The sequence below is a fragment of the Silene latifolia genome, chromosome 9 (genome assembly GCF_048544455.1).
Source record: "Silene latifolia isolate original U9 population chromosome 9, ASM4854445v1, whole genome shotgun sequence".
NCBI lineage: Eukaryota > Viridiplantae > Streptophyta > Magnoliopsida > Caryophyllales > Caryophyllaceae > Silene > Silene latifolia.
Window position 1 is genome coordinate 224,145,432 of NC_133534.1, and position 15,228 is coordinate 224,160,659.

The 15,228-nt window shown below is 43.5% G+C and overlaps 1 non-coding gene across 1 annotated transcript; it reads right to left on the minus strand.

Annotated features, from left to right (window-relative positions):
* Positions 1-15,121: 15,121 nt before the first annotated feature.
* LOC141602902 (small nucleolar RNA R71) lies at positions 15,122-15,228 on the minus strand. The gene has a single exon (XR_012524809.1). It is a non-coding gene; the product is annotated as a small nucleolar RNA R71 (small nucleolar RNA).

Below are 15,228 nucleotides of genomic sequence, written 5' to 3' on the forward strand. Positions count from 1 at the left end.
GTACTAGACCTTGTTTGTATGGTCAATCGTTTGTATCAAACGTGTGTTGATGTATTTTTCGTGAGGCAGTTTGTATATGTTTTTGGTTTGTAGTTTGTTTGTGTTTGGCTTTTTTTGTTTTGTTTCAGAGATGCACGGTCAACGGCTGATTCCCCATTTGTTTCGGCATATTCATGCATCGTTAGTGTAGAAAACAGGCAACAGTTAGCACAAACGCATACACGTAAACACGCAAAACCAATTGATGAAAACATAAATAACGACGATGACTCGAAGTGAAAATTGAAATCGAAAAGAAATTTTTAAAATTCCGCGACCAGCCTTCACGTTTGGATTATTCAAGTAAAATCATTTTGAAATTTCGAGAAATTAATTCGTGTTTGAATTATATTGCATCGAATTTTGCTAAAATTGATTTGCAACTCGAAAACTTAAACTCAAACCATCATGGATGAATTTCAAAAGAGATTTTGCGAGTGTGTTTTGATTTTTTCTTTGCGAGATCAAAACTCGTATTTACAAGAGTTTGTATTTTGAGAAAAATTGACTTCGTGTTATCAATCTTGATCTTTGTGGAAAATGCGAAAACGAAAAATTTTAGAAATTTTCGACTGATATGGAAGAGATCCGTTGCGGATCGGGGTGACTAGCCCTTCCCCCTTAAAAAAGGAAAGAAAATAAAATCCGTATGTTTAGAGCTGCGTTATGGAAATAGTGTCGGATTTCGTAAAACGCGAAATCAAGGAAATGTGAGTGCGAGAAAACACAAAAAATTTCCGGATAGGCCTGAAAAGGCGCGAGCCTTAAGGAGAAAAAATCTATGCGTCAGAAAAAAGCACAACTTAACTGGGACAAGTTAAGGTACGGATCCCGAGAATCAGCCCAAAGAGGCGCGAGCCCTTGGGCGATGCAAGGGAGCTTTCCCTTTTTTCATAAAAATGGCACTGATTGTTTTGTATAATACTCCCTCCTATTCTAAATAACTCTCTCTATTTCCTTTTTCATCTATTCACAATACTCTCCCTATTTCCTTATTTGGCAAACATTTATACTTATTTTAATCACCTCACCCCACAACAATACCACACAATACTCATACTTTATCTTATTTTAATCACTTTACCCCATAACAATCTTTATTTTAATCATCTTACCCCACAACAATACTTATTTTAATCACACAATACCTTCCCTCTCTCCAATCTCCTACCCAACTCCAATACTTTATCATATAATACTCCCCTCCCTTAATTCTCGTGCCCTCCATAAAAGGGGAGAGTTATGTAGAATAGGAGGGAGTATGAATGTTTGTGCTTCATTTTTTTATCATCCGAAATACGAAAAACATCTCTACGAAAAACTTTCTTCTTCTTCGACAAAATAATTCATGGATACTTTCGAAAATAGGTTGCGACATTGAATTGGTATCGGGATTTGTCGCCTCCCGAGAAGTATCAACTCGTTGTAATGGGAGTTGGTCAATTGTCTGTGCTTCGTCAAGTCAAGGTGCAATCCTCGTTTCTTGAAGTATGCTCTCGGTTTTGGGATTCGAAACATCATATTTTCATTTTCCCGAAAGGTGAAATTTGCCCTCTTACCGAAGAAGTGGGCGCCATTGGAGGGTGGCTGGGTTGTACTTCGGTGCTTCCTCCGACTCGGTTGTTTTACTAAGAGTAGTTTCATTCAATGTTGGGCTTGTCGAAGAGCCAAGTGAACTTCCTCCTTGCTCCCCATGGTGTTTACATGTTGGCTCTTATCAACATCTTCTAAAATCGGTTGGATGTGAATGTCTCGGAGGTGGATAGGAGAAGGGCTCTTTCCTTTTGTCTAGTGCATGCGTACCTCCTTGTCGATGCCTTGAAGAAGGAGGGGTCAAGATGGTGTGGTAGCATGACCCTTGTGCATGTGGTTGAGCAAATTGAGCACGGGTGGAATCCATCGTGGTTGGTGCTTGGCGACATCATCCAAGCTTTAGACAAGAAGAGTTCTTGTGGAGAAGCTCCTTCGTTTTGATCTCCAAGTGTGGCTCATGGAGAGACTAAGATATGTAGAGTCTCCGGTTGATGCTTCTTCTTACTCCTTCCGTCACCTTACTATGAGAAAGAAGTTGTATTCGGATAGTTTTGCATCCACCAAGGCCTATTGGACCTCGAAATTGGTAGAGGAGGGTGGCCCTCATATCCGTTGGGTGGTGCCGTGGTGGCACTTGAGGTCCTTCACTGGGTTGCCCACTCCGGCCGCTTGTTCTTTGATGGTGGTGGGCTTGAAGGTTGCTTCCTTCATTTATCCCGAAAGGCTTATGAGGCAAATGGGCCGCCAAAAAAAGGTCCCCGATCAAGATACTCTCGTCCAAGAGAGTGTTTTCCGGAACTCCGAGCTTGTGGAGGTGTTCAAGAGGTGGTGGGCCACTCGGCCGACTTGGGAGGTACCAAACCCCGTTGCAACGACATGGGTGACTCCCGCTTATGTCAAGTGGTCAAGTTCCGTAAAGACGAAGTTGGCGACTTGAAGTATAGGGAAGTTGGCAAGGCCAACCGTGCCTTCTTTGACAACTTTTCCGATGACGTTAGCATGGATGTAGTGAGGCCACCGAAGAGGGGGAGCTTGGGTCCGAAAGAGATGGTGGGCAGTGGGTGGGCTCGGCTTGGGCCGAGTATGGGGTCTTGCAGGAGACCGGATGTCGTTGCCGTTGTAGATCCGTTGAGGATCCGTTCCGAAGACGAAGTCCGTGCTAGGCGAGCTAGCAAGAATGACCAGGGGAAGATGTACCCCGAAGGAAAAGGCAAGGGTAGAATGGAAGAGTGAAGACATTCATTACCCGTTATACTATTATGTTGTAATAGTGTGTGTGTTTTTATTATGTTGCACTAGCTATGTATTGTGTATTTTGTGAGCTAGTATTACTATGTAAGATGTCTTAGTCGACATTCTAGCTTGGCAAGTTGTGGGCTTGCTTAGCTTTACTTGTTGTCAACTTTGTAATCCTTATTATTAATTAAACAAGAGGATTACTTCTGTTAAAAGAAGTTGTGAACGCTTGTTGTTTCTTCCATCTATTTCGTAAAGGCAACTCGGTTTGAATTATCCTAAACGTTGCACCTGTGAAAAGGGGATTCTTGTGGGAAGAGAGAAAGGCTCTTTCTCTTTTGTTTTGAGAAAAGGGAATGTCTTACCCTTCTTTTTTGAAGTTTGTATAGGTGATTGTTTTTTTTTGTGGGGATGGTTGTATCCTTCATGTGTAAGAAAGGATTGTCTACGTATCCACCTGAAGAGGTGAAATCAAACCATGCTCGTAGTTCAGGTGTTTTGTTTGAGTGCAAGTGGATATTGCCTTAGACAGATCAAAGGCTGTTTGAGACATGGCATGGTGTCGTAACTTAGACTCAATAAAACATGAAATTTTAAATCAGAACGCTTTTGATAAATTGACTTGAAAGGGAAATTGTGGTCACTAGTTGTGAAGCTAGGGAAAGGTTTGTTGGTCGCTAAGGTTCAAGGGTTTTATTTCTTGAGTTTGTTTAGGTTGGTTGGGTTTGTGAAATCCTCCCCGTCTAGGTCACTCAATCTCACAGCGCCCCCGAAAGTATTTTCTTAACCAGGTATGGCCCCGCTCAATTGGGTTTGAATTTCCCCTTCGGATAGACGGGTAACGGTGCTCGAACCGACTTGAGGACCAAGTCGCCTTCTTTGATGTTTCTGGGTTTGATTTTTTTGATGAATGCCCATTGTATATGTCGTTTGAATAGCTAGACGTTGTGCAAAGTGTTGAGTTGTCGTTCGTCTAGAAGCATGAGTTGTTCGAACCTTTGACGGGTCCATTCCACCTCAAGAACTTGGCTTTCCAGTAGAAAGCGTAGAGATGGGACTTCCAACTCCACTAGTTGTACTGCCTCTATACCGTATGCTAGATAGAAGGTCGTTGCTCCTGTTGGAGTTCGAATGAAGGTTCGATATCCCCAAAGTGGGAATGGGAGTTTGCTCAGCCAATCGCGGTAATTGTCTTGCATCTTTTTTTATGATGGTGACAGGAGTTTTGTGTGTTGCCTCTACCGTTCCGTTGGTTTGGGGACGATAGGGGGATGATCGATGTCGTTTGATTTTGTACTTGTTCAGCAAGGCTTGTGTTTCCGCCCGGAAGTGGGATCCTTGGTCGCTGATGATTTCATGGGGTACCCAATACCTACAGATGATGTTGTCCTGGATGAACTTGGCCACTTGTTTGGCGGTCAAGACTGCATAGGACTGTGCTTACACCCATTTGGTGAAGTAGTCGATTGCGACGAGGACGAAGCAATGCCCTTTGGCGCCTATCTGGTTGACTTTTCCGATGATGTCGATGCCCCAGGTCTAAAAAGGCCAGGGCGATGTCATGGTGTATAGAAGGGATGATGGTATGTGTTGTATGTTGGCGAAGATTTGGGAATGTTTGACGTAGTTTCTGCAATCGGCTACCATAGTGGTCCAATAGTAGCCTAACCGCATGACTTTTGGGGCTAGCATCATTGCGCTCATGTGAGGGCCGCATTCTCCATGATGGATCTCGCCCATGACTTCCTTGGCTTTGTGGTGATCGATGCAATGAAGAAGGATCCCTAGGGGTGTTCTTTTGTATAGTTGTTCTTGGTTTATCATGAATTGTGATGCAAGTAAACGGATGGCTCTTCGTCCTCTTGTATCAGAGTTGAAAGGGAATTCTTTTTTTGTTTTTTAGTTGAGGATGGCTTAGTACCAAGTTTCGACATGGCTTTCCTCGCCGTTGTTGATGGCACAGGTGTGAGCTGGTTCGCTCCTTCTTTCGACACGTAGGGGCATCGATGTCATGTCGTAGGCTATGTTGACGAGCGCGAAAAGTTTTCTAAGGCATCAGCAAATTGATTTTCCTCTCGTGGCAAGTGGAAGTAGTCGACTTAGTCGAAGAGTTTAGCCTCTTGATTGATCTTTGCTTAATAGGGTGCCAAGCTGTCGCTTCGGATTTTCCATGATCTGGACACTTGATTGATGATGATTGAGGAATCATCGTGGACCCTAACTTATTGATGCCAAATGTTATGGCTACTTAAAGGCCGATGAGGCATGCTTCATATTCGGCGGCATTGGTTGTGACGGCGAAGTCTAGTTTGACTGAGATCGGAAAATGTTACCCTTCTGGTGATATTAGAAGGTCTCTTACCTCGAAGCCTCTCAGGTTTGATGCACCGTCGAAGTATAAATCCCATGCATCGGTGTCGGCACAAAGGATGTCTACGTCAAGGAGTGACCGTGTGTCGGTCGTTGGATCCTCGTTGACGGGGTTTTCTGCTAGGAAATCGGCGACTGCCCTTCCCTTGATAACCTTGAGGGGTACGAATTTGAGGTCAAATTCAGATAGCATGAGTGTCCACCTGGACAACCTTCCATTTAGCACAGGCTTTTGGAAATGTATTTGACGCGGTCCATCTTGGAGTTGATGTGAACCGTGTGGCTGAGCATATATTGTCGCAGCTTCTTCTTTCACAAAACCAGGGCAAGGCATGTCTTTTGCAGTTTGGTGTATCTTGTTTCGTATTCGATGAACTTTTTGCTGATGTAGAAGATGGCTTGTTCGTCGTCGTCGACTGTTTGTGCTAGCATTGCTCCCATGGTTGTGTCGGTGACAGTCAGGTATCAAGATAAGGGAATTCCTTGCTGAGGTGGCATGAGGACGGGAGGTTTGGATAGGATTTCCTTTATCCTGTTGAAGGCCTTTTGACAATCGTCGTCCCAATCAGTGTGATCGAAGACGCGAAGCTTCTTGAAGATTGGTTCATAAATCATTGTGAGCTTGGCTATAAAGCGGCTGATGTATTGGACTTGACCGAGAAATCCCCGAATCTCCTTCTCGTTCTTAGGCCAAAGCATATGCTAGAGAGCTTTGATTTTGGTAGGATCAATTTCGATGTCTCTTTTGCTGACGAAGTATCCCAAGAGTTTTCCGGAGGTGACCCCGAATGCACACTTCTGAGGATTTAGTCTCATGTTGTATTTTCGAAGGCGATCGAAGAATTTACAAAGGCGCTGATGTGGTCGTCCCGCTCTTTTGATTTGACGATAATGTCGTCGGCATATACCTCCACTTCCTTGTGCATCATGTTGTGTAGGAGAGTGGTGTCGGTTCTTTGATAGGTTGCTCCGGCGTTGATAAGACCGAAGGGCATGACAGTGTAGCAGTATGTACCCCACTATGTAGTGAATGCAGTCTTGTGCATGTCTTCCTCAGCCATCTTGATTTGGTTTTACTCAGCATACCCGTGTATGAATGATAAAAGGGTGTGCTCTCGGCGGTATTGTCGACCAAGATGTCAACATGTAGCAGAGGGAAGTCGTCTTTTGGACTTGCTTTGTTTAGATCTCTGAAGTCGACGCAAACCCGAATTCCTCCGTCTTTCTTGGGCACGGGGACTATGTTGGACACCCAGTCAGAGTATTCGGAAAATTTGATGAATACAGCTTTGAATTGTTTGTCTACCTCTTCCTTGGTTTTTAGGGCGCATACGGTGCAACTTTTGCTTCACGGGTTTAGCTCCGGGTTTAATGGGTATCATGTGCTCCACGATCTCTCTGTCGATCCCAGGCATGTCTCTATAGGACCATGCGAATACGTCCTTTTATTCATTTAAGTGGTCGATGAACTGATGTCTTTCCGAGGGGTCAAGGGTGGTCCATATCCTAAGTTCTTGAGGTGTATTGTCGGTCCCTACGTTGATGAGTTCGGTCTCCTCAATGATGGGTATCCTATCTTCTCGTTTGTCAAGTTCTTTGGCTAGGTGAGGTTGATAGTCACTCAAGTCAAATTCCTCATATTCGTTCAGAATTGCATTGCAGTTAAATTTAGACGAGTCGTAAGCAAACTTAGTGTTCTTTAAGTCGACCTGAGCAAAAAGTTCGGATAGGACAGATATCTCATGGGCAGTTAGAGGCGACACAGTAGAGGAGGTGGCCCCTGGAAAAAGCTCCAGGTTGCTACCTTCTGCGGGAGTGGGGATGACCCTAATTCGCCCAGCCTCTGAGGCAGCCACAAGTTTATGATAAAACAGTGGAAATGGGATTTTGACCGTAACATCAGGAGTGCTAGGAGCTAAGACAGACTCTGACTCTAACTCAGACTCAGACTCCTTCTCTTCTTCACTACCCTCTTTGAACATGGGGCCTTCTCCAGTTGTGATCTTGAGAATGCGGCCTTGACGATCGGTCCATTTGATAGTCTTCCTACAGCCTTGTGTAGCTTTCTCTGGGTCAGCATCAGAGATTAAGGCAGTGGGATCAAACTTGTTGTCTTTGAGAGAGATGTTGATGATTTCCTCATAGTCGAGGTGCTTGATATTGTCTTCTCCGAAAATGAGACTCAGGGCTTGTCCGTCTAAGGCAAGGGATTAATACAGATTTGGTTGATGTAGCTTTGATGTTGTCGGGGATGAAGTAGCAGTCTTCAAAGACCTCTACGCCTGTTTGACCATTGCTGCGGGGTAGTATATTGGCTCAGGAAAGCCGTTCTAGAGCTCGGACTCTCCCTCGGGGATGAAGTAGCCATTAAGAGTCAAATGATAGGGTCGGAGGATGAATCCATGCTTTTTACGCTTCCGTACTAAGAGACCCATTTCCTGGATGTCTTCATCGGTCGGCTCATAGCCTAGCCCAAATGGGATGTTGGGGACCTTAGCCTGTTTTATGGGATGCAAGGTGCTCTTCAGTGGGTTGAGAGGTAGGCCCGGGAAATATCCTTGGCGCATCAAGATGCGGTTGACTGTGAGGTTCGAGAACAGGTCACAATCAAAGGGCGTTGATTCATCTGTTAGGGAATTCAAAGCTAGGAAGCCCCACATTTCAATATCTTCCTCTTCAATGACCTGAGATGCTATTCCCTTTTTCATGATAGCCTTGATCGGGGATGTAGGAATTGTGATTGTTTTCCCGTTGAAAGGGACCCTGATTTTATGATGATGGGTTGGGGTGTCGGCCTTGGCGGCATGAATCCAGGGGTGCCGTAGGAGCATGTTGAAAGAGGCGTTGATGCCGACCACTTGAAAATTGGCTTGTCTTTCTGGAAGTCATGTTGCAATGGTCAAGGTGATGAGCCCTGCAACTTTACGACGAGTGTCATCATAAGCGCGTACTCCCTGATTAGTCGGGACCAAGTCAGCTTCCTTGATACCCAATTTATGAGTTGTCTTGAGGGGAATGAAGTTGACCGCAGATCCGTCATCCACTAGGACCATAGGCACGTTCCTTTTCAGGCACTTTACATTGATATACATGGCCAAGTTATAATTGGCTCCGAACGGAGGGATATCTTCGTCGGAGAAGATGATCGGGTTGTTCGGGTGAGGGACACCCGGTTATGGTGCCACCACTTTTCCAGGAGATGAGGTAAAGGAACTGTCAACTTTCCCAAGGCTTGTAGCAAAGCATCGCCGATGTTCAAAAGATGTGGCAATCGTTCTTGGGATGGATATTTCGGCCTTGGCCTTTTACAGTTGCTTAAGGATCGAGTTCTCGGAAACCCTGGGTTTAGTGTCCACATCTGGGACGATTTGGTCATTCGATGTTGGAATGGCTGTTGAATTGTTTGGATTCTGGTAGGGGCGTCTGGACCGGGTAAGGTGACCGATCTATTTCGCCCGTTTGCCTTTTCCCAAAACAATGTTGACATCCTATGCGTCGTCTCTCGAGATACCATAGATTTCGGGATCGCGAGGATACCTTGGAGGGGTATTCCTAGGTGGATAATTTTTGTAGGGGATGTTTTTATGGGGGTAGTTTTTGTGGAGTTGATTATTATGGGTTTGATTACTGTGGGGTGCATGCCAGAATGGTCGCGGGAGCAATCCTTTCTGGAACTGTGACTTTTGGGTGCTTGGAGGACCCTCCCTTGGGCGTGGTGTTGGTGTTGGCGGGTTGAATACCAGCCGGTGGTAGGCCTCCTCAAGTCGGGTGATCCTTTCTGAGACACTGGTTACGGCTTCTTCAACCTGCTGGAACATAGTGAGCATGGTTGCGGCGCTGAGTACGAACATCCCGTCCGGGGTGTCCTTTTCCGAGGCGTTCACCTCATCCTCATTAGGTAGGATCAGGTTTGAGCAATCCAGGGTTGGTTCGTCATCGGAGATGGCATGGATTCCCAAGGAGTTTGTCTTGTTATTTGGTGTTGTTGGCGGAGGTAAAGGTAATTCCCCTTTCTCAATCATATTTTGAATGGCGTGCTTTAGCTTGAAGCAGGTTTCCGTGTCATGACCTTTGCCCTGGTGATATTGGCAGTAGGCGTTAGGATTCCAGAAGCAGGTTTTCTTGGCCTCGGACGGTCCGGAGTGGGCCCAATCGGCTATATTTTCCCCTGGTCCATGAGCCTTTTTAAGGCGCTGGCATAGGTTGTTCCCAAGTTGGTGAATACCCTTTGAGGACGCTCAGTTTTCTTCGTGGTTGGTTCGAGGAGGTTGAACTCATCGATTTTGTTTGTCAGACCATAGACGCGAGATCCAGTTGATGTAGATCCCTGGTAGCCTTTACATGTGGTTTTGGCTAGAACTCCCTTGCGCAGGTCATCTTCAATGCGGGTTCCGAGGATTTGTAGATCCTGGAAGGTTTTGATGTTTTGATATCTCAGCAGGTTGGCATAAATTAGACGGAGGTTGTTGAAAAACGTCTCCGCTAGAATTGACTCACTCGGCTTGCTGACCAATTGGGTGCTTACCCTCCTCCAACGGGTTAAGAATTCGGTGAACCCTTCCTTGTCATTCTTAGTCAGAACCTCAAGAGTGCGGGTGTTGGCTTGGATTTCAACGTTGTCGGCGTACTGGCGTACTATTTAGCAAATTCAACAGCGACTTCGTCCCAAGTGTTAATCCTCTTTGAGTCGAGGGAATAGTACCATTGGCGGGGAATTGGTTCCAGGGATGACGAAAAGATCCGGGTGAAAAGTTCATATTTATGTCCCTTGATGGACATGTAATCCTTAAAGGCCTGAATGTGATTGAGTGGGTCCTCCACTCCCTTCAACATGGGCACATCAGTTAAGGTAAAGTTGTCGGGCAGTTGATCCCTGACGGGTTCGAATCTTCGATTGTTCTCAAGGTGGATGTTGTTACTACGGGCTAGGAGTTGCTCTTCCAAGAGCTTGAGTTTCTTCTCAGTTTCGGTCAAAGGCGGAGTGTTGTATTCTCTGATTTCCTTGTTTTCTGGGGTGTTGATACGGGTCTCGACACGGTCTAGGGTGACCTTAAGGGCTGTGAGCAGGCTGGCTAGTTGAGTAGTTGTGAGATCTCTGTTTTCATCGTTGTTGTTGGACGAAGCTGAAGATAGGACCAAGGATCTGAGGCCAAAAATGACTCACGTTACATCTCCATCCGAAAACGGTTTTAACGACCAAACACAGACAACGCAAAAGTCATAAAGACACTTTAGACTTAACGAGACGAGGGAAACCGTGTGTGGTGCCTCGGTGCAAACTCAATTTATGGTATGACGGTGTTGACCGGACTCCAACTAGCGTTCAATGTAAGGGCATAACGCCGTTGAACGAGTCTCGAGGTGAGACGACTTATAAGTAAAGACCCATAATTACATTTGCTTTGACTCGATAGACACGAGGCAGAATTGGAATGGTGGACTAAAATTATCAAAAATAATAATTTTCAGAAAGATCATTTGTCGCTTTATGGATGGCTTTCGAAGAGTAGGGATCTTCAAAACGTTGGTCAGTTGGGGCGGCTCTGAAACAATGTGTTGTTTCCGAAGACGGCTTTTGAAACTTAAAATCGTGTGTTTTGAAAATCGAGTTTTGAAAGGTTGAAAAGGTTGTAGTCCCGAGAGCGGTGTATGGTCCTCGGGGTTTGAAAAGCCTCGAAAAAGGGTGTGTGTCATTTTCGGGTTTTGAAAGAGCCATTGTGTCGGAAAGAGATGGGTTAAAATTCGTATCTTGATACGGCGATTTTAACGGCGTAAAAAGGTGTTTTTTAAACGGTTGTAGATAACCGTGTTTAAAATCCGTCATTACGATGGCCTAAAAAGGCGTGCTTTTGAAATGGTTGTAGAAAACCGGGTTTGAAAATCGTCATTACGACGGCCTAAAAAGGTGTGCTTTTGAAATGGTTGTCGAAAACCAGGTTTGAAAATCGTCATTACGACGGCCTAAAAAGGCGTTTTTGAAATGGTTGTAGAAAATCGGATTTGAAAATCGTCATTACGACGGCCTAAAAAGACGTGCTTTTGAAATGGTTGTAGACAACCGGGTTTAAAAACGTCATTACGATGGCCTAAAAAGGCGTGCAACGGTCGGCAAAAGATCGAGGTTTAAAATAGCCATTATAACAACGCAAAAGGGGTGTTTTGAAAGGTTTGAAATGACATGGAAGGACTTATGATCACATAGCAAATAAGCACTCGTAGTTCATTATATTATGTGTAATGCTGACACGGGTTTTGGCTTAAAAGCGTGGGTTACACACCAAGCGATCAATCCCCGATTTTTGAGAGAGATACCAATCCAAACAAAATGTGTAAGGAGGGTGCCCTAGCCTCGTGCACGAAGGAAATGAAATTTCTTTGACGAAACAGAAATATGTAACGTCAATGGTATGCTTGACTCAATCGGGATTCGAAACGCGGGGATCAGAAAACTCACGCCGATTGGACGAGCCAATTGGTCGATAAAGCTTAGATTTTGGGCCCGGACAAGGAATCCCACTTATGACCGTAATATCAATTAATGCATTTCAACCAAGACCTCGTTTGAGTCTCGGTATCTAGGAATCACAAAGACACAAGTGTCCTAGTTTTCCCCAGTGGAGTCACCAGTCTGTGGGCATAGGCCACCCGCAACACTAAGCCAATCCGTGGACATGCGGCAGTCTGAAAGCCACGCCTGGTGGCCTAAAAATGCTTTCGACCAGATGGCTTTAGATCAGTCAGTTTCGTCTCGACAAGGGTTTCGAAATGATGTTAGAGATGTTCGGAGTCGCCACCAAGCAATTGTGGGATGCATGGAAATCGTTCGAATCTACTTTATACCTAGGTCACTCAAGGCAAAAAGTGGCATTTGACATAGGTACTAAAGGGAGGGTGTAATACCCGTAATTTAATAATAATTTATAAGAATAATTTATGTAATTTAAATAATTAATGGCATTTCTAATAATAATTCCAAATAAGACGTTAAATAATTAAATAATAAAGTAAGTAAGCGAGTCGGGAATTGGACTTAGAGCCAGTTGCCTTAGGCCGTGTGATGTAGATAATTGGCCTGATTATATTAGGCCTAGTATGAGTAGTGGTCGGGATTTGAAACGGGAATTTAATAATAATAATATAATAAGTGTAATAATATTATGGTATTTCCTAATAATAATCGGATTAAGGCAAAAGTTTCCTAATTAGCCTCATATATTCTCTAAACTTAGACTATAAATACCATGATATCTGAAAATAATTCACAAAGAAAGAAGAAGGAGATTTAAAAGAGGAAAGGAGTAATTAGCGATAAAAGGTAAGACCGTCTTATAATATAATGTATCGATTTTATAACTTATATAACTCGTAATTTAGACCGCCTCTAGACTAGCTAGGACCGTGACCTTGACCATGGCACACCAGGGGATGACCGGACCCACTTTGGGCCGTCGTTGATGATGTGACCATAATTAGAGCATATTTAGTCCCCGAATTAGCCTTGTTCCCATGCTTTTTAGTGCATATTTGGGTCATTTATTTTCTTTAGTTCTTTGTTTTGCATATTCTTTGAGGTTTTGTGTCCTTGGTAGGAAAGTAGTGCAAACCTTGCATTTTCATGGCAAAATGAGGCTAAATTGATTGAATTCAATGACCAAGCATCAAGGAGAGACAAGATTAGAAGGCCTTTGTACATACTATAGTAGATGGGCAATGATGAGAAAAGATCCTTGCATCCCCGAGGAAATCCTCAAGGATTTTATGAAGAAAAAGGAAGAAAAAAAGAAGGAAAGAAACTATCTGACAATCCGTGCGTCTTCCCCTGAAGACGCCCGTCCCTCACCCACAACCCGTTCGTCTTCCTCCACAAGACGCCCGGGCAAAAGCTCCAGAAGACGCCCATCCAGAAGCTGCCAAATCCGCTCGTCCCATGCTAAAGACGCCCGGATTCCCAGACAGTCCCATTTCCTCTTCTACAAGCATCAAGGAAGGATGCACATCTTTTTCTAGAGACGGAGTCTCCCTAGAGACCAGAGTCTCCCTAAGAGACCGGCGATTCCTCAACAAAGGACTTAATCGTCATTTAAGCCCTTAGTTAACCCTAATTCATGCACCTAATCTCCACTATAAATACCCCATTAGTCTAATTAGAAGAGCATGTTCTTCTTAGAAATCTTTAGAGTAGTTAAATCAATAAAATTTCTCTTTAATCTTGTAATCAACATTGAGTCAAGTTTTAATACAAGTTTTATTTCCTTAATCTTTCTCTTGTTCATCCTTTATTTTGGGTAATTGAAGATTATTTGGGTTATTGTTGGGAGATTGACAACCTTCCAATCAAGCATCAAGTACTTCTTTTATTCTTTTCTTTATTATTGGAATCATTAGTAGGTATAATTCTCTTAATCCCTTTTTAATTATTGCTAATTACTTTCATTTATTCATCATGTTTCACTTTGTTGGTATGATTGACAACCTTGCTAGCATGTTCAACATGATAATGAATGAGTAGTTTCCCTAACTAGTGTTAATGGGTAATTAGGGGAAACCAACATGGGGAATGATTCATGCGTAAATTAATATGCTTTCATAGTTTATTTGCTTGCTTGTTGTGATCTCAACTTATGCACATGTTATGTTTGATGAAATGTGAGCCTATGAATCCTTACATTTTTTACCCATCACTTATCTTTTCAATGAGACTTGTAAGACATAAACCAACTCGAGTCTCATTAGACCATGCATATTGTTGAGTAGGGAAGATTAAGTCGACTTGTAGGTGTTGTACAATCTAATCGATTCGGCTCCGGGACCCAAACTTTCTTAGGATTGTAAGATATAAACCAACTCGATCCATCACAACAATAATTGCTTGCTTATAACTTGAGAATATGTTTGTATGATCAATTCCCATGAATCACCTATGACCCCATGACACCCTAGTGCCTTTTATCAATTGTTTACATCCCTTTTAATTCATCTTGCTTGTTTACTTTCATTACTATTTAGTTTAGTGATCTTCTACTTCAAACCCCAATTGTGACACCCCTTAGACACCACTAGTTGCAATAGAAATCTCATCTCAATTCCCGTCCCTTGGGATCCGACCTTTACTTGCCTCTTTACTAATTGTAGAGTTGTTGGTGAAGTTATAAATTGTGTTTTGGTCTAGGTGCTCCTAACGACAAGTACTGAAAAACTAAACCCCATGAGAGAACACGGACCAAAAATGGCGCCGTTGCCGAGGACGGTGTTAACTTGATTTAGATTTTCTTATATTGTTATTAGTTGTGTCTTTCTTTGCCTTGGGGAAGTAAAACTCCTCAAGGTTTGTTCTAATTATTTTCGAGTTGTTTGATATTTTGCATGTCTAGAAGGTCACAAGGTGACTTGTTACCCTTTGATCACGAAATTGAAAGAACTTTGACAACCAATAGAAGACTTGCTAGGAGAACTTTGAGTGGTATTGGTGAGGTTGTAGATATTCAACCAAATACTATTGAGTTCATCAACCCTTTTGCAAAAGAAGGTGAGGAGAACCCAACACAAAATCCAACACAAAATCAACCCACAATGCCTAAGTTTTCATCACATTCCGTACCCACCGAGGAGAACCTACCCAATGGTACTCCCACACCACAACACTTAACCGGAAATTTTATTGCCAAATCCGCATTTATCCAATTAGTCGAAAGAAGCCAATTTGAGGGGATGCCTAGTGAAGACCCTCATTCTCATATGGAGACTTTTTGTGACTATTGTGATGCAATTTCTCAAACCGGTGTAACTCAAGACCAAATTCGATGGGTCTTATTTCCTTTTTCTCTAATTGGTACCGCGAAACAATGGTTGAAAGGCCTTGATAAGGCTACTCTCGGAATTGATTCTTGGAAAAAAGTTGGCTCTAGCTTTCTACAAAAAGTTCTATCCACTGAAAAAGACTAACATGCTAAGAGCTCAAATTACGGGCTTTAAGCAAAGGGATGAAGAATCTTTGTATGAAGCTTGGGAGCGATTCAAGGGAATTTGTCGCTCATGTCCTCACCATGGACT